The 20330-nt window shown below is 45.9% G+C and overlaps 1 protein-coding gene across 1 annotated transcript in view; it reads left to right on the top strand.

Annotated features, from left to right (window-relative positions):
* The window catches only part of dpp6a (dipeptidyl-peptidase 6a), a 343110-nt gene that overhangs the window by 117168 nt on the left and 205612 nt on the right, over positions 1 to 20330 (top strand). The window lies entirely within an intron of this gene.

The following is a 20330-nucleotide window of genomic DNA, read 5'->3' on the forward strand; positions in this document are numbered from 1 at the left end:
CTCAGAGGGATGTGTAGACCCGTTAGAACAAATCGCAATTACAAGGGAGGAAGTGTTAGGTGTTTTAGGAAGCATTAAGGTAGACAAATCCCCAGGGCCAGATGGCATCTGTCCTAGATTACTGAGAGAGACAAGAGATGAAATTGTTGGGCCTCTAACAGAAATCTTTGTTTCTTCATTGGACACAGGTGAAGTCCCAGAGGATTGAAGGACAGCAAATGTGGTCCCGTTATTTAAGAAGGGTAGCAAGGATGACCCAGGTAATTATAGGCCAGTGAGCTTGACGTCCGTGGTAGGGAAATTGTTGGAGAAGATTCTTAGAGATAGGATCTATACACATTTAGAACTGAATAGTCTCATTAGCGATAGACAGCATGGTTTTGTATGAGGGAGGTCATGCCTCACAAGTTTGGTTGAGTTTTTTGAGGAGGTGACAAAATGATTGACGAGGGAAGGGCCGTGGATGTCGTCTACATGGATTTTAGTAAAGCATTTGACAAGGTCCCTCATGGCAGGCTGGTGCAAAAGGTTAAATCTCACAGGATCAAAGGTGAACTAGCTAGATGAGTACAGAACTGGCTTGGCCATGGAAGACAGAGGGTAGCAGTGGAGGATCTTTTTCTGATTGGAGGTCTGTGACTAGTGGTGTTCCGCAGGGCTCTGTACTGGGACCTTTGCTGTTTGTGATATATATCTAAATGATTTGGAAGAAGATGTAGCTGGTCTGATTAGTAAGTTTGAGGACGACACAAAGATTGCTGGAGTTGCAGATAGTGATGAACATTGTCAGAGAATACAGCAGGATATAAATAGGCTGGAAAATTGGGCGGAGAAATGGCAGATGGAATTTAATCCAGATAAATGCAAAGTGATGCATTTTGGTAGATCTAATGCAGGGGGGGCTATACAATAAATGGAACCATCAGGACTATAGACACACAGAGGGATCTGGGTGTCCAAGCCCACAGATCCTTAAAGGTGGCAGCACAGGTGGAAAAGGTGGTGAAGAAGGCATATGGCATGCTTGCCTTTATTAGACGGGGCATAGAGTATAAAAGTTGGCATATGATGTTGCAGTTATATAGAACGTTGGTTAGGCCACATTTGGAATACTGCGTCCAGTTCTGGTCGCCACACTACCAGAAGGACATGGAGGCTTTGGAGAGAGTGCAGAAAAGGTTTACCAGGATGTTGCCTGGTATGGAAGGTATTAGCTATGAGGAGAGATTGAGCAAACTAGGGTTGTTTTCCCTGGAAAGACGGAGGTTGAGGGGCGATCTAATAGAAGTTTATAAAATTATGAAGGGCATAGATAGGGTGAACAGTTGGAAGCTTTTTCCCAGGTCAGAAATGACAGACACAAGGGGTCACAAGTTCAAGGTAAGGGGGGCAAGGTTCAATACAGATATGCAGGGGACGTATTTTACACAGAGGGTGGTGGGGGCCTGGAATGCACTAACAAGCAAGGTGGTTGAGACAGACACGCTAGGATCATTTAAGACTTATCTAGATAGCCACATGAACAGACTGGGAATAGAGGGATACAAACAGATGGTCTAGTTAGGAACACATGATCGGTGCGGGCTTGGAGGGCCGAAGGGCCTGTTCCTGTGCTGTATTGTTCTTTGTTCTTTGTTGTTCTTTGAATGCTAAATTCTCCATTCCCACTTGCAGTGGGGCAGGCACGGAGAGGATCGGAGAATCCCACCCCTTTGCTTGGCTACCTGTTTTTGGGCGTACCCCCAGGTGGCCAACATTATTAGCATCAGTTGTTCAATGCAAATATTTATTTTAACTAAAAATAGCATTCTTTGAACACGTTTGTCAACATACTCCATCATCCCTATGTAGAACCATAGACCCGTAGAAAAGTTACAGTGCAGAAGGAGGCCATTCGGCCCATCTTGTCCATGCCAGCCCAAGGGCCCCCAGGTACCCTTTCTAATCCCACCTTCCTGTCCCCAGCCGATAGCTCTGTAGCTTTCAGCACTTAAGGTGCAGATCCAGGCACTTTTTAAAAGAGTTTCGGGTCTCTGCCTCCACCAGTGACTCGGGCAGAGAATTCCAGACAAACGCCACCCTCTGAGTAAAAGCGTTCTTCCGCATGTCCCCTCTACATTATATTATCTGACATTCTCTTTCCTATTCTGTTTTATTTCGTTGGATAGGGCAGGATTTTCCAGCCTTTCCCTCCGGCGGCGGGGTTCAGCAGTCCTGCCCCCTGCCCCCACCACCCCGCCCCTCCCGTGGGATGGGTGAGCCATGCAAATAAGAACATAAGAAATAGGAGCAGGAGTAGGCCATCTAGCCCCTCGAGACTACCCCGCCATTCAATAAGATCATGGCTGATCTGAAGTGGATCAGTTCCACTTACCCGCCTGATCCCTATAACCCCTAATTCCCTTACCGATCAGGAATCCATCTATCCGTGATTTAAACATATTCAACGAGGTAGCCTCCACCACTTCAGTGGGCAGAGAATTCCAGAGATTCACCACCCTCTGAGAGAAGAAGTTCCTCCTCAACTCTGTCCTAAACTGACCCCCCTTTATTTTGAGGCTGTGCCCTCTAGTTCTAGTTTCCTTTCTAAGTAGAAAGAATCTCTCCACCTCTACCCTATCCAGCCCCCTCACTATCTTATAGGTCTCTATAAGATTCCCCCCTCAGCCTTCTAAATTCCAACGAGTACAAACCCAATCTGCTCAGTCTCTCCTCATAATCAACACCCCTCATCTCTGGTATCAACCTGGTGAACCTTCTCTGCACTCCCCCCAAGGCCAATATATCCTTCCACAAATAAGGGGACCAATACTGCACACAGTATTCCATAGGCATTAATGGGAGTGGAAGATCCCACCAGTGGCCAATGACGGGCCACCTCTGGCACAGTGAACACACTGTGGGCGGGCTGGGTGGGGGCTGGGGAGGGGGGCAGAAAATCCCGCCAATAGAATCTACGGCAGAAAAACGAGCCAAGCTGAGCCGCTATACTCAGAATGAGCCTCCTTCCGCTCTCCTTCCTCTCACCCAATCAGCATCACCTTTCTCCTTCATGTACTTGTCCAGTTTCTGCTCGATGGCATCTGTACATTTTCCCGAAACTATTCCACACGATAGCAAATTCCACATTCCACCCACTTCCTGGGAGAGAAAAATAAACTTTAAAATGAAGTTTTAACGTTTATTGCTCGTGTCACAAGTAGGCTTACATTAACACTGCAATGACCTTACTGTGAAAATCCCCTAGTCGCCACACTCCGGCACCTGTTCGGGTACACTGAGGGGGAACTTAGCACGGCCAATGCACCTAACCAGCACGTCTTTCAGACTGTGGGAGGAAACCGGAGCACCCGAAGGAAACCCACGCAGACACAAGGAGAACATGCAGGCTCCACACAGACAGTGACCCAAGCCGGGAATCAAACCCGGGTCTCTGGTGCTGTGAGGCAGCAGTGCCAACCACTGTGCCACCATGCTGCCCTAATATTCATTGCACTTCTTACTGAATTTACAGCAATTACTGAAACATGACTAAGGGAGGGACAGGACTGGCAGCTTAATGTTCCAGGGTACAGATGCTATAGGAAAGATATAACAGGAGGTAAGAGAGGAGGGAGAGTTGTACTTTTGATTAGGGAAAACATCACGGCCGTACTGAGAGGGGATATATCCGAGGGTTCGGCCACTGAGTCCATATGGGTAGAACTGAGAAATAAGAAGGGGGAAATGACTTTGATAGGGTTGTACTATAGGCCCCCAAATAGTTGGTGGGAAGTTGAGGAGCAAATATGTAAGGAGATTACAGATAGCTCCAAGAAAAATAGGGTGGTAACAGTCGGAGATCTTAACTTTCCCAACATTGACTGGGACAGCCATAGTATTAGAGGGTTGGATGGAGAGAAATTTGTTGAGTGTATTCAGGAGGAATTTCTCATGCAGTATGTGGATGGCCCGACTAGAGAGGGGGCCAAACTTGACCTCCTCTTGGGAAATAAGGAAGGACAGGTGACAAAAGTGTTAGTGAGGGATCACTTTGGTACCAGTGACCATAATTCTATTAGTTTTAAGATAGCTATGGAGAATGATAGGTCTGGCCCAAAAGTTAAAATTCTAAATTGGGGCAAGGACAACTTTGATGGTATCAGGCAGGAACTTTCAAAAGTTAATTGGGGGAGTCTGTGGGAAGGCAAAGGGACATCTGTTAAGTGGGAGGCTTTCAAAAGTGTGTTGACCAGGGTTCAGTGTAAGCACATTCCTCTTAGAGTGAAGGGCAAGGCTGGTAGAAGTAGGAAACCCTGGATGACTCAGGATATTGAGGCCCTGGTCAAGAAGAAGAAAGAGGCACATGGCATGCATAGGCAGCTGAGATCAAGTGAATCCCTTGAAGAGTATAGGGGTGTAGGAGTAGAATGTAGGGTGTAGAGAGAAATCAGGAGGGCAAAAATGGGACACGAGATTGTTTTGGCCGATAAGGCAAAGGAGAATCCAAAGAGCTGCTACAAATACATAAAGGGCAAAGGAGTAACAAGGGAGAGAGTGGGGCCTCTTAAGGATCAACAAGGTCATCTATGTGCAGATCCAGAAGGGATGGATAAGATCCTAAATGAATATTTCTCATCAGTATTTGCTGTTGAGTAAAGCATGGATGTTCGGGAACTTGGGGAAATAAATAGTGATGTCTTGAGGGGTGTACATATTTCAGAGAAAGAAGTGCTGGAAGTCTTAAAGCGCATCAAGGTAGATAAATCCCCGGGACCTGATGAAGTGTATCCCAGGACATTGTGGGAGGCTAGGGAGGAAATTGCAGGTCCCCTAGCCGAGATATTTGAATCATCGATAGTCACGGGTGAGGTCCCTGAAGATTGGAGAGTGGCAAATGTTGTGTCTTTGTTTAAAAAGGGCTGCAGGGAAAAGCCTGGAACTACAGGCCAGTGAGCCTCACATCTGTGGTGGGTAAATTGTTGGAAGGTATTTTGCGAGACAGGATCTACAAGCATTTAGAGACGCAAGGACTGATTAGGGACACTTAGCGTGGCTTTGTGAGTGGAAAATCATGTCTCACAAATCTGATTGAGTTTTTTGAAGGAGTAACCAAGAAGGTAGATGAGGGCAGTACAGTTGATGTTGTCTACATGGACTTTAGCAAGGCCTTTGAAAAGATACCGTATGGTAGGTTGTTGCACATGGTTAAATCTCACGGGATCCAGGGTGAAGTATCTAAATGGATACAAAATTGGCCTCTTGACAGAAGGTGGTTGTAGAGGGTTGTTATTCAAACTGGAGGCCTGTGACCAGCGATGTGCCTCAGGGATCAGTGCTGGGTCATTTATTTGTCATTTATATTAATGATTTGGATGAGAATATGGGAGGCATGGTTAGTAAGTTTGCAGATGACACTAAGATTGGTGGCATAGTGGACAGTAAAGAAAGTTATCTCGGATTGCAACAAGATCTTGATCAATTGGGCCAGTAGGCTGATGAATGGCAGATGGAGTTTAATTTAGATAAATGCGAGGTGATGCATTTTGGTAGATTGAACCAGGGCAGGACTTACTCAGTTAATGGTAGGGCATTGGGGAGAGTTACAGAACAAAGAGATCTAGGGGCACATGTTCATAGCTCCTTGAAAGTGGAGTCACAGGTGGACAGAGTGGTGAAGAAGGCATTCAGCATGCTTGGTTTCATTGGTCAGAACATTGAATACAGGAGTTGGGACATCTTGTTGAAGTTGTACAAGACATTGGTAAGGCCACACTTGGAATACTGGTCACTCTATTATAGAAAGGATATTATTAAACTAGAAAGAGTGCAGAAAAGATTTACTAGGATGCTACCGGGACTTGATGGTTTGAGTTATAAGGAGAGGCTGGATAGACTGGGACTTTTTTCTCTGGAGCAGAGGAGGCTGAGGGGTAATCTCATAGAGGTCTATAACATAATGAGGGGCACAGATCAGCTAGATGGTCAATATCTTTTCCCAAAGGTAGGGAAGTCTAAAACTAGAGGGCATAGGTTTAAGGTGAGAGGGGGAGAGATACAAAAGTGTCCAGAGGGACAATTTTTTCACACAGATGGTGGTGAGTGTCTGGAACAAGTTGCCAGAGGTAGTAGTAGAGGCGGGTACAATTTTGTCTTTTAAAAAGCATTTAGATAGTTACATGGGTACGATGGGTATAGAGGGATATGGGCCAAACGCGGGCAATTGAGATGAGCTTAGGGGTTTAAAAAAAAAGGGGCGGCATGGACAAGTTGGGCCGAAGGGTCTGTTTCCATGCTGTAAACCTCTATGACTCTAATTTGCAGTGCTGCCGCTTTGGGTGATCCATTCCAAACATTCACCACCTTCCATGTAAAATTATTCAATCTAAAATTGTTGATGGAGTTGGCTTGATGTGGCCCAGAATCTCCTTGTTGAGTTGGGATTACAACAAACACGTTGTTAGAACTTGGTTTATGCCCTTGAATGCTTAAATAACATATACTTGAGGCTTCTACTGTTTAACATAAATAATCCTCATTTCTCCTCCCCTCTTCCCACTTTAGGTTCGTTACCCCGAGTACCCTTTAGTTGTCCTGCCATTTATTCAAGGGATATGCTTGCAAAATGCAGAGGATTTGGTTGAGATTCATCAGTTCTGTCGAGGGTTTCATTATGATACCTCAGTTAGTATGCTTCAAACCGCCTTACATAAATCAGCCTGAAATATATCAATTATTGATCAAGCCAACTCCATCAACAGCAGGATGTAGAGTATCCAACCGAAAGAATGTAAATGAACTCTTCCTTGCCACAGCATCAAGAACAGTTGAAAACTAAAACCAAAATTAATGACCTTAACATTTAGACTGCTAGTCGTACCTTCAGAAGAATTGGGCTGTGTAATTATAGAGCGATTCCCTAATACCTAATATTAATTGATGGAATTGAAATCATAATAAGCCCAGTGGTAACTTAGTTTTAATTTTAAATATCACATATCTTAGCCTTAGCTTGGTTTCACTTAACTACTAGTGGGCGGCACAGTGGTCAGTACTGCTGCTTCACGGCGACAGGGACCCGGGTTCGATTCCCGGCTTGGGTCACTGTCTGTGCAGAGTCTGCACGTTCTCCCCGTGTCTGCATGGGTTTCCTCCGGGTACTCCGGCTTCCTCCCACAGTCCGAAAGACGTGCCGGTTAGATGCATTGGACACGCTAAATTGTCCCTCAGTGTACCCGAACAGGCGCCGGAGTTTGGCGATGAGGGGATTTTCACAGTAACTTCATTGCAGTGTGAATGTAAACGTACTTGTGACACTAATAAATAAACTTTAAAAAAATAACGGAGTAAAGTTAATGTCGGTGTGAACATACAATTTGGGAGTAGGAGTGGGTCGTACAGCCTCTTGAGCCCGCTCTACAATTCAATAAGATGATCTGATCATGGCACCAACTCCATACTCCCAAATATCCCGATACCCTTTGACTCCCTTGTTAGTCAAGTGTTTATCTACCTCTGCCTTAAAAATATTCAATGACCGTGCCACCACCGCTCTCTGGGGAAGAGAGTTCCAAAGATTCATGGCCCTTCTCCTCATCTCCGTCTTACCTGGGATACCCCTTACTTATAAACTGTTCCAGTCTCTCCCACAAGGATTAATTGACTCGGTCAAATTCCCTTGGCATCTTATATGTTTCAATATGATCACCCCTCATTCATCTAAACCCCAATGCATACAGGCCCAGCCTGTCCAAACCTTTCCTCGTAAGGTAACCTCATGTCCCAGGGATGAGTCTTACAAGATTGTGAGTGGCATGGACAGAGTGGATAGTCAGATGCTCTTTCCTAGGGTAGAGAAGTCAAGTACTAGGGGACATCGGTTTAAGGTGCGTGGGGAAAAGTTTAGAGGAGATGTGCGAGGCAAGGTTTTTACACAGAGGGTGGTGAATGTCTGGAATGCGCTGCCCAGGGAGGTGGTGGGATCAGGTACGATAGCAGCATTTAAGGGGCAACTAGACGGATACATGAATAGGATAGGAATGGAAGGATACGGACTCCATAAGTGCATACAGTTTTAGTTTAGGCAGGCATCATGATCAGCAGGCCTAGAGGGTAGAAGGGCCTGTTCCTGTACTGTACTGTTCTTTGTTCTTTGAACCTTCTCCAATCTGTTTCAAATGATTTTATATCCTTCCTTAAATAAAGAGATCAGAACTATACATAGTGCCCCAGTTGTGGTCTCACCAGCGCCCTATACAACTGCAGCGAAACATCCATACTTTTCTTCCACTCCCCTTGCAGTTCACAACCTTTCATTTGCCTTTATTGCCGAGTGGACCTCACAAAGTGGCAGTAGTGTTAATGTCACTGGGCTAGTCATGCAGAGAGTCAGCTAATGCTCTGGGGCATCATTTCAAATTCCAACCCAGTGCCTGTGTTCCACCACCAATCAGAGATGATGAGTCGGATCACCTCCAGATCCGGTAAAGAGAAAGGTATTTCCAGTCTAATTAAAGGGAACAGAGCTGGATTTGAATTGGTTCACCAGCACTCGGGGTTTTACAGACTGCAGCAATCACAGGAATGGAGAGGAGACCGAGGAAAGTGGCTTCCCAATTTCTCACTCTCACCTGGAGATCCTGCCAAGGGGTCTGAGGGGGCTGCAAGTAAGGTCGACCTTATCCAAGGACAAAAGGAGGAGGATGACCTCTCTAACTAAACCGGGCTGCATGGAAAGTAGCTGAGGGAGTTGCAGCGGGATTGTGGAGCCTCCAACCTGGAGATAGTGCACCGAGACAGTGCGGTGGTAGCTGGATCCCGATCAGATAGTGTGAAACAAGTTGCAAATTCTTTTCTTGACAGCCGATCTAGTTGCAGAGTGCAGAACTACACATGTCTGCCTTCTACTGACTAACCACCCAGCAGTCTGTCTCTGGACCAAATGATCTCCTTCTGTGTCGTAACAATTCTGTGATTCTGATTCTGAGTACACCTATAAAAAAATTGGCAAATTAACAAGTAAACATATCAAATTAAAGTGATAGTCCCTTAAAGGGTTACTGTTACTGTACGGGAGGCGGTTGTGTAGCGGTATTGTCTGCACTAATAATCCAGAGACCCAGGGTAATGCTCTGGGGACCCTGGTACGAATCCCACAACGGCCGATGGTGAAATTTGAATTCAGTAAAAATCTGGGATTAAAAGTCGAATGATCACCATTGTTGGTAGTCGTAAAAACCCATTTACTAATGTCCTTCAGGGAAGGAAATCTGCCATCCTTACCCAGTCTGGCCAGATCCACAGCAATGTAGAAACATTGAAACCAGAAGCAGGAGTAGGCCATTCGGCCCTTCGAGCCTGCTCCACCATTCACCTTGATCATGGCTGATCATCAAATTCAACATCCTGATTCCCCCCTTCCTCCCATATCCCTTGATCCCTTTAGCCCCAAGAGCCATATCTAACTTCTTCTTGAAATCAGACAACATTTTGGCCCCAGCTACATTCTGTGGTAGCGAATTCCACACATCCACCACCCTCTGGGTGAAAAATATTCTCCTCACCTTATCCTCACACTATGTGGTTGACTTTCAAATGCCCTCTGAAATGGAGGGCAGTTAGGAATGGGCAATAAATGCCGGATCCATCCCGTAAAAATCTATAAATAAAAAAAGCAAAGGAGAATATTTTTAAATTAAAATGTCATTTTTGGGGGAGTCTCTATACTTATTTGAGTACCGATTTAATAAATTAACAAATTGACCAATTAAAACGCCAATTAAACCAATCAGTGCACTGTAACAAAAACAGAATTTCAAAGGAACCTTTCATAATTAACTGCAAGTGTCATTTTGGGGATTAAAGGTGCACTCCAACCCCTCCAGCGCCGGTCGGTATTCTCTCTTAATGCTCTTCTGGGTGTGAACTTAAAACCAATTCAAAAGTTAACAAATCAAATTGAAATAATAACCTCTCAAAAGGGCACTGTAACAGAAACAAAACTCCAAAGGAAACGTACCTAACTAAATCAAAGTATCATTTTGAGGGGTTGAGCACCCCCCCTATCCCACGGTGCACATTGAAGAACAAGTTGGCACCTGTCCTGATATTTCATTATCTGTCTCGGTGTCAAATTAAATTTTCCTAACACATGAAGGCTAAGTGACTGTTCAAACCTTCATGAGATAAATGGAGAAAATCCTCTGCTTGTCAAATTGGGCCAGGGTTTTGCAGGATTGGATCATCGCCCTGAGAGAGGTGTGAGTTAGATTTCCTCCCTCCGCAACTACACTGTGTAACAACAAAAATAACCATTGCATTTATATATCGCCTTTAGCATAGAAAAATGTCTCGAGGCCATTTGCAGGCATGCTATCAAACAAAACTTGATATCCTGTTGTCTACATTTCCAATTCTCCTAACAGCGAAGGCTTTAAAGGGCCCCAGCATCGCTGCCTTGGAATTAAAGGATATAATGCCTTTATAAACTGGCAGGTTGCACAATAAATCGCACTCCTTACAGATGGCAAAGGAATCTGTTTGTCAGCTGCATCTGGACTCCCCCATTTGATGTTAATGACAGTCAGCAGAGAGAACCACCTATAATTCCCAGGCACAGGATGATGAACAGATCTGTACAGCTGCACAGTATTCTATCAAGTACACAATGACAAAATGAATCCTGATTGATAATTTTATATTTGCTTCAAATTCAATTACTGTTACCTAGGAGGGCTGAGCAATACAATGGTTATGGTACGTTTATAATTGCCGCTGTTAATGAACTTGACCTTCTGAAGGGATAATCATAGACACCCTATAGTGCAGAAGGAAGCCCGCTGAGTCTGCACCGATAACAATCCCACCCAGGCCCTATTCCTGTAACTCCACATATTTACCCCGCTAATCCCTCTAACCTACGCATCCCGGGACACTAAAGGGCAATCTAGCATTGCCAATCAACCTAACCCGCACATCTTTGGACTGTGGGAGGAAACTGGAGCACCCGGAGCAAACCCACGCAGACACGGGGAGAATGTGCAAACTCCACACAGACAGTGACCCAAGCTGGAAATCGAACCCGTGTCCCTGTCACTGTGAGGCAGCAGTGCTAGCCACTGTGTCAACGTGCCGCCCAGTAATAGCGGGTAAATGTCTGTTCTCCACTGTACTATTGCTCAATGTCTTCGGGGCAGAGAGACCAACATTGCTAAACAAAAAAACCTACTGCCGTCATTCCATTTGAGATCCACTCCCTCAGTTTCTGAGGAGATCTCAAAATAACTAGCTCGCTGTCCCACTGAACCATCATCGCTATGGGCTAATCAGGGTCCAATCATGTAGATCGGACGCAGATATCACTAAAATGTTCAGTCCCTAGACAGTGCAAGCCTCATACACTGACCATGAATGAGTAAACAGGTAACTCAGTGTCCTTTAAAGGGATTGCTGGAGGCTGCTCAGAAAAAAAATGGATAGAATATTTATTCTGAGTGTTTCTTGGGACTAGGAGGACCGCAATTGCTCTTCCTGAGTCTCCACAAACAATCCTTCTGACATTTGGCTGAACGTCCAATGCCACCCACCACTTCCATCAGTCTGGACCTCTGCTTTGGTTCACTTAATGACTCAGGGGCTTGGTGAGACTCTTCATGGGCGTCACGATGGCACAGTGGTTAGCACTGCTGCTTCACAGCGCCAGGGACCCGGGTTCAATTCTGACCTCGGGTGACTGTCTTGGTGTCTGTATTAACTCTGAACTGAACTTCAAACTTCTCATCCAAGCTATCACACAAACAATAGTTTGCATTTATATTTGCGCCTTTGACCTGGAAAATCATCACAGGAAATAAGACAACAAAGAACGAAGAAGATTACAGCACAGGATCAGGCCCTCCAAGCCCATGCCAATTGATGCCCAATTCTCCCCGTGTCTGCGTAGGTTTCCTCCGGGTGCTCCGGTTTCCTCCACAGTCCAATGATGTGCAGGTTAGGTTCATTGGCCATGATAAAATTGACGCTTAGTGTCAGGGGGATTAGCAGGGTATGTGGGGTTATGCGGATAAGGTCTGTGTGGGATTGTTGTCAGTGCAGGCTCGATGGGCCGAACAGGCCTCCTTCTGCACTGTCGGGATTCTATGATTAGGTGTTCGGCACTTTAAGTGGAATAAAAAAAGAAACCATTGCATTTGTATAAAGCCTTTCACAATCTAATGATGACCTGAAGTTCTTGAGAGCAAATTAAGTATTTCAAAAGTGTTGCAGTGTAATTTGTTCAGAGCAAGTTCTCACAAACAGTGCTTCCATACTGTTAGTAAAACAGTAGGGAAGATAGTTTTAAGGGATTTATATTTACATTGGTAAACATTAGAAATAATGTACAGTTTTAAATGGGTTGGCATGATCTCAACGAGGCCCATGAGGTTGGCCTGTTGGAGTATGAGCTCCTGATTGAGGTAATGATTGCCTGCCCAATCAGGGTGTCTCACCTGTATACAAAAATGGGAGTGTCAGGATTCTGACATTGGATTGGCCAGGCTAAAATTGCCCTTCAGTGTCCAAAGATGTGTTGGGCCTGGGTGGATGCTCAGTCAGAGAGTCAGTGTAGATTCGATGGGCCGAATGCACTGTGAGGATTCTATGAGTGGATGTAAAGAAGACATTCCCACTTGTAGGGAAGTACAAAAACTGGGAACTGAAACTGGACACCAATAGGGAATTCAAAAGGAACAACTTTTGCAGAGGGCTCCAGAAGGAGTTTTTGAGGTGAAAAAGGCATGGAGGCATTGAAGAGGAAGCTTGATAAGCACATGAGGTAGAAAGGAGTAAGTGCTGATAGGGTGAGATATAGATGGTAGGAAGAGACCCAAGTAGAGTATGAATGCTGGGATTGATCTGCGGTAGCACAGTGGTTAGCACTGCTGCTTCACAGCTCCAGGGTCCCGGGTTCGATTCCCGGCTCGGGTCACTGTCTGTGTGGAGTTTGCACATTCTCCTCGTGTCTGCGTGGGTTTCCTCCGGGTGCTCCGGTTTCCTCCCACAGTCCAAAGATGTGCGGGTTAGGTTGATTGGCCAGGTTAAAAATTGCCCCTTAGAGTCCTGAGATGCATAGGTTAGAGGGATTAGCGGGTAAAATATGTGGGGGTAGGGCCTGGGTGGGATTGTGGTCGGTGCAGACTCGATGGGCCGAATGGCCTCCTTCTGCACTGTAGGGTTTCTATGATTCTGTGCTGTGGAATCTCTGTAGTCCCGTATAATTTAGCCCATTCCCATTTGAAAGTTACTCTTGAATCTGCTTAAAGTTAAGTTCATTTATTTGTCACATGTAGGCTTACATTAACACTGCAATGAAGTTACTGTGAAAATCCCCTAGTCGCCACATTCCAGCACTAGTTCGGGTACTCTTTGCTGCAGAAGGCTGTGGAGGCCAGGTCATTGAGTGTCTTTAAGACAGAGATAGATAGGTTCTTGATTAATAAGGGGATCAGGGGTTATGGGGAAAAGGCAGGGGAATGGGGATGAGAAAAATATCAGCCATGATTGAATGGCGGAGCAGACGTGATGGGCCGAGTGGCCTAATTCTGCTCCTATGTCTTATGGTACACCGAGGGAGAATTTAGCATGGCCAATGCACCTAACCAGCTCATCTTTCGGACTGTGAGAGGAAACCGGAGCACCCGGAGGAAGCCCACGTAGACGCAGGGAGAACATGCAGACTTCGCACGGACAATGACCCGATCTGGGAATTGAACCCGGGTCCCTGGCGCTGTGAGGCGGCAGTGCCAACCACTGTGCCACCGTGCTGCCCTCCACCTCCCCTATCAGGTAGCGCATTCCAGACCAATGACACTGGCTGCATAAGAATAGTCTCCGCATCTCCTCCCTGGAACTTTTACCAATTACCTTAAATTCATGAGTCGCGTTAGATGTTTATCTTTGCTTCCAATGGCAGCGCTGCGCACTTTTCTGCATTAACATTCTTCTGCCATTGTTCTGCCCGCTTACATATCTTGTCCGACTCATTGCATTATTTCTGAGCTGTCGCCTCTGATGCTGCAGCCCTCGCTGACATTGAGCTATGTAACATCATCAATGCCCATGTCCCTGGCTGAAACAGGGAAGTAACTACATCATCAAATATTAAACTGGGCAAAATAAAATAAAAACAACTACATCAGCTGGAGCTAAGCTCAAGGACAGTAGAATTGCAAATGAGAGACAAAGGAATTTAGTCATTGTAGCAAAGCTTAAGGGCAAACACTGCCAGGGAAGTCGCTTTGTAACATCACAGCAAAGTGTTGTGGCAGACAATTTTGTACTGTCAAAACAAAAGGAAAATCATCAGGAGCCGTGAACCTTGAAATATCAACTCAAACAGCTGCACTCTGGCACATCTGGAGACAGAATTCCCCCCTGGGGAGTTGTCCTGTTGAGAAACAACAGGGCTACGTTTCTGCAATTTACTTTTCATAAACTAAAGATTAATGATTGAAGGGAGAATGACAGATTGCGACTGCGGCACTGACAGGAGGAGAGGGTAGGGAAGCAACATTTCCAGCAGGCAATCGGAGTCAGAAGGCATCATCATCATCCTCGCTCCGTTGTTACACTGTGTTACAGTGACACTGGTTAAACTGGCAAGACGTCCGACCATTGGTAACATTCGTAGAATCCCAACAGGACGGCACGGTGGCGCAGTGGTTAGCACTACTGCCTCACAGCGCCAGGCACCTGGGTTCGATTCCCTGCTGGGTCACTGTCTATGTGGGGTTTGCACGTTCTCCCTGTGTCTGCGTGGATTTCCTCCGGGTGCTCCGGTTTCCTCCCACAGTCCAAAAGATGTGCTGGTTAGGTGCATTGGCCATGCTAAATTCCCAAATTCGGTGTACCCGAACAGGCGCCGGAGTGTGGCGTCTCAGGGATTTTCACAGTAACTTCATTGCAGTGTTAATGTAAGCCTACTTGTGACACTGATAAACAAACTAAAAAAAAGTGGAGAAGGTGGCCAATCGGCCCATTGAGTCTGCACCGACCTTCCAAAGAGCATCCCATCCCCCAACTCCGCAAGCCAGCACATCCATCATTGCTAATCCATCTAACCTGCACCCTAGAGGCAATTTAGCATGGCCAATCCAACTAAGCTGTACATCTTTGAAACCAGAGCACCCAGAGGAAACCCACGCAGACACAGGGAAAACGTGCAAACTCCACGCAGTCAACCGAGGCCGGAATTGAACCTGGTTCCCTGGTGCTGTGAGGAAGCAGTGCTAACCACTGTGGTACCATGCCATCGTGGCTTGGAGTTTGCAGTCCAGCATGAAAAGAATGAACAGTGCTCAGCGTTCATTACCCTCACTCTTTCCCATAGACCTCCTTTGGACTTTTGTACTCTTGAACCATGCGTGCTAGATGACTAGCAACTGGGCCCTCGCTAATCCTGGGCCTCCAATGGCTATTGGCAGCTGCCACCACTCCCCCTGCTGTTGCCTGGAATGCACAGCCGCTATCCTCTAATTGGGGAACAGGATTTCCCCCTGCACCAACCCCTGCGTCCTTGGTCAAGGAGAAGGCTTGTAGCTGTCCCCTTAAATGCCTGATTGGTAATTAATTGAGTGGGCCTTCCCCAGAGGAGCCCATGGGTGAGGCTGCACCATCACCTGAATTGAATACCTCCCATTGTGCCATGGTTTATCAGCTGTCCCTCAGTGGTAGTACTTTTGCCTCTGAATCTCATAATCGTGTGTTCAAGTTCCAAGTCAGAGACTTGAGTACAAAATCCAGGCCGGCACTTCAGTGAAATATATGAGGGAATGCTGCCTTGTCAGGAGTGTTGGCTCTCCGAGAGACTGTTAAATTAAAGCTCTGTCTGCCCTCTCAAATCAAAGCACGCAATACAATGGTGCTTTTTGAAGAAGTTCAGTGAAGTTTTCTCTGGCACCCGATGAATATTTACCTTCTCCAGCCCAATAAAACCAATAAAACAGCTTATCTGGACATTGCCTCTGCTGCTTTGGGGATGTTGCTGAGAGGGGATCTCATAGAAACTGACAGGATTAGACAGGGTTGATTCAGAAAGAATGTTCCCAATGGTGGGGGAGTCCAAAACTCGGGGCTCATAGTTTGAGGATAAGAGGTAAACCTTTTAGGAATGAGATGAGGAGAAATTTCTTCACCCAGAGAGTGGTGAACGTGTGGAATTCACTATCACGGAAAGTAGCTGAGGCCAAAATGTTGTCTGATTTCAAGAAGGAATTAGATATAGCTTTTGGAGCTAAAGGGATCAAGGGATATGGCAGGGAAGATGGGGGGCGGGGGGGTGGTGGGGATCAGGATATTAGCAAATTACTGCGGATGCTGGAATCTGAAAACAAAAGAGAAAATGCTGGAAAATCTCAGCATCCGGCAGCATCTGTAAGGAGAGAAAAGAGCTGAGGTTTTGAGTCCAGATGACCCTTTGTCCAGATGCTTTGTCAAAAGGGCTTTGAGGAAGGGTCATCTGGACTCGAAACCTCAGCTCTTTTCTCTCTTTACAGACGCTGCCAGATGCTGAGATTTTCTACCATTTTCTCTTTTGGGATCAGGATATTGAATTTGATGATCAGCCAAACGGCCTCCTCCTGCTTCTAGTTTCTATGTTTCTGTGTTACAGATTTGCTATCCTCTTTTCTTTTATGATAACTGTGGCCATGTGGTAAATGTACTTCATTGGCTTGAAGGTGCTCTGGGATGTCCTGTGGCCATGAGAATGCAGTAGATAAATGCAAGTTCTTCATTTCTTTTTGAACTAATCAATTATTCCTCTTCAAAGAATGAATTGGCATACAAGGCCTTGGCAAGGGATACACAATAACTCAGAAACATGTGTGGGTACAAAGAATCCTTTGCATTGATTCCATCTCCCCACTGGCGTGTAATCTTGGTGTCTGGATTAACTCTGAAATGAACTTCAAACTCCTCAACCAAGCTATCACACAAACAACAGCTTGCATTTATATTGCGCCTTTGACCTGTAAAATCATCACAAGAAATAAGGGAACAAAGAAAAGTACAGCACTGGAACAGGCCCTTCGGCCCTCCAAGTCTGTGCCGATCATGATGCCCTAACTAAACTAAAAAAAAACCTTTCGCCCTTACTTGGTCCATATCCCTCGATTCCCTCTCTATTCACGTAAAATAATCAGATAAAACTGGGCAGGGAACCAAAGAGGACGATATTTGTGTGGTGTCGATGATGAGGTTTTTACACAATTATTGTTAAAAAGGAGAGGGAAGCGGGGAGACAGAATCATTTGGGAACAGAGCTCAAGAGAGTGAGGCCTACAGGATGGTAGAGACATGGCCACCAATGTTGGGGTAAGGAGGAGAGACATATAAGAGACTTAAGTCAGGAGACCTGGGAGCACTGGTAGTAGTTTGGTTTGTAGTAGCGAAGGAAATCTGCCATCCTTACCTGGTCTGGCCTACATGTGACTCCAGACCCACAGCAATTGATTGACTTTTAATTGCCCCCTTAAATAGTCTAGGAAGCCATTCAGTTCAAGGGAAATCATAAATGCTGGCCAGCCAGCGACACCCACACCCCAGAAATGAATGAAAAAAAAGGTTGAAGGTCAACCCCTCAAGCTTGTTCTGCCATTCAGTAAGGTCATGGCTGATCTGTGACCTTACTCATGCAGGAGCCTTTGCTCCATATTCCTTAGTACATTTAGATAACCAGAAGCCCATCAATCTCGCTGGGTTTGTAGATTGGAAGAGGTAAAGCTGTGATAGGATTTAAACGCAGAATAATCATTTAAAACTGGAGGCATTGGAGTGTCATTGTGGATTAGTCATAATCAGCAGAATTTGTGCAGAATAGGTCATCATAGAATCATAGAATCCCTACAGTGCAGAAGGAGGCCATTTGGCTCATCGAGCCTGCACCGACAACAATCCCACCCAGGCCCTATCCCCATAACCCCACGTATTTACTAATCCCACTGACGTTGAGTGGCAATTTAGCATGGCCAATCCATCTAAACCCGCACATCTTTCGAGTTTGGGAGGAAACTGGAGCACCCGGAGGAAAACCACACAGGCAACGTACAGACTCCACACAGACTGTCACCCAAGGCTGGGATTGAACCCAGGTCCCTGGCGCATTGAGGCCGCAGTGCTAACCACTGTGCCACCATGCCACTTCCTTCCTTAAAGGAACCAGATGGGTTTTTACAATAATTGACAATGGTTTAATGGTCATCATTCGACTTTTAATTCCTACTGAATTCAAATTTCGCCATCTGCTGTGGTGGGATTCGAACCCGGGTCCTTCAGAGCCTTACCTGAGTCCATGGATTACTGCTCCACTGACAATACCATTAGGCCACTATCTCACCCTTAGACCCAGCGAGATTGATGGACTTCTGGTTATCTAAATGTCCTAAGGAATCCTAGAATCCTACGGTGCAGAAGGAGGCCATTCGGCCCAACGAGTCTGCACCGACCAAAATCCCACCCAGGCCCTATTCCCATAACCCCATGCATTTACCATGCTACTAAGGGGCAATTTAGCATGGCCAATCCACCTAACCTGCACATCTTTGGACTGTGGGGGGAAACCGGAGCACAGGCTCCTGTGTGGAGTTAGGTCACAGATCAGCTATGATTTTACCGAATGGCAGAACAAGCTTGAGGGATTAAATAACCTGCACCTTTTTTTCATTCATTTCTGGGATGTGGGTGTCGCTGATTGGGCCAGTATTTATTGCCCATCCCTGATTTCCCTTGAACTGAGTGGCTTCCTGGACTATTTCAGATGGGCAGTTGAGAGTCAACCACATTGCTGTGGGTCTGGAGTCACATGTAGGCCAGACCAGGTAAGGACAGCAGATTTCCTTCCCTAAAGGACATTGAGTGAACCTGTTCCAATGCTCTTATATTTATTTGCTTCCATGTGGAAAACAGATAATGTTGGATAATTTGCCTGTTATACATCTGCCCCTGTTTATTATTTCTATCATAGAATTCTTACAGTGCAGAAGGAGGCCATCGAGTCTGTACTGACTCTCCGACAGAGCATCTCATCCAGGCCCACCCCACTTGTGACACTAATAGATAAACTTTAAACTCCCCGTAACCCCACACATTTACCCCGCTAATCTCCATAACCTACACATCTTTGGGCACTAAGGGGCAATTTAGCATGACCAATCCACGTATCCTGCACACCTTTGGACTGTGGGAGGAAACCGGAGCATCCAAAGGAAACCCACGCAGACACGGGGAGAATGTGCAAACCCCACACAGTCACCCTAGGCCAGGAATTGAACCAGGGACCCTGGCGCTCTGAGGCAGCAGTGCTAACCACTGTGCCACCGTGCCGCCCTCTAATGAGGCCAACTAAAATGAAAATCTGGAAAGAAAGTCTTGCCTTTTTACTCTATAATCCAAAGTCCAATTTACCCCCTGGGAGTTTGCCCGCGACTGGTGTTAAATTAACTATTCCTTTAGTTACCCAGTTGTTCCTTCTTGTCTTTGATTGAAGTGCTGCATCATCAGTCCCACAGTCACCATGCAATGTCTAAGGAAACTTCAATAGAATTGTGGCAGGCGTCTCTGCTATACAAAGCTTCAATGGTCCAAAAGGACAAAGCAAAGTTTGCGATGGAAATCACCGATTACTCTGATTAAGGCACAAAAGGAGTAAGGGTTGCGTTTTCAGTCACTTTGCGCATCAACAATCTCAACAAGAAGCAGAACAGTCACAGTACAGGAAGGGCAATTTCTACCTGATGAAATTTCCATTCTGCAGTCAAAACGTATCGTCTATTTCTGAATTATGGCCTGAATTTTCATTTTGAAGAGTAATTCTTTCACTGCCTGAGGTTGTCACAGCAATTTATCATGTGAGTTTTCTCCTGTGACAGCTGATCCAGGACGAGGCACTCCCTGAGCCTATTGCACTAACATAGCTTCAGCCAGTCCCTTCCATACATGTTGAATGTGCTCTCGCTTCCAGCAACCTTCCACTTTTTGATGGCAGTACTTTAGGTAGGTTATTCCTTTGTAACTATAGGCTGTGGTGGGGCAATTAAATCATCATAGGGACCATAGAAACCCCCAGTGCAGAAGGAGGCCATTCAGCCCATCGTGTCTGCACCAAGAACAATCCCACCCCAGGCTCTATCCTCACAAATATACCCCACTAATCCTTCTAACCTACACATCCCGGGACACTAAGTGGCAATCAACCTTTGGACTGTGGGAGGAAACCGGAGCACCCGGAGGAAACCCACACAGACGCGGGGAGAATGTGCAAACTCCACAGAGACAGTGACCCAAGCCAGGAATCGAACCCGGGTCCCTGGCGCTGT

Source organism: Mustelus asterias, chromosome 2, assembly GCF_964213995.1.
Source record: "Mustelus asterias chromosome 2, sMusAst1.hap1.1, whole genome shotgun sequence".
NCBI classification, from domain to species: Eukaryota; Metazoa; Chordata; class Chondrichthyes; order Carcharhiniformes; family Triakidae; genus Mustelus; species Mustelus asterias.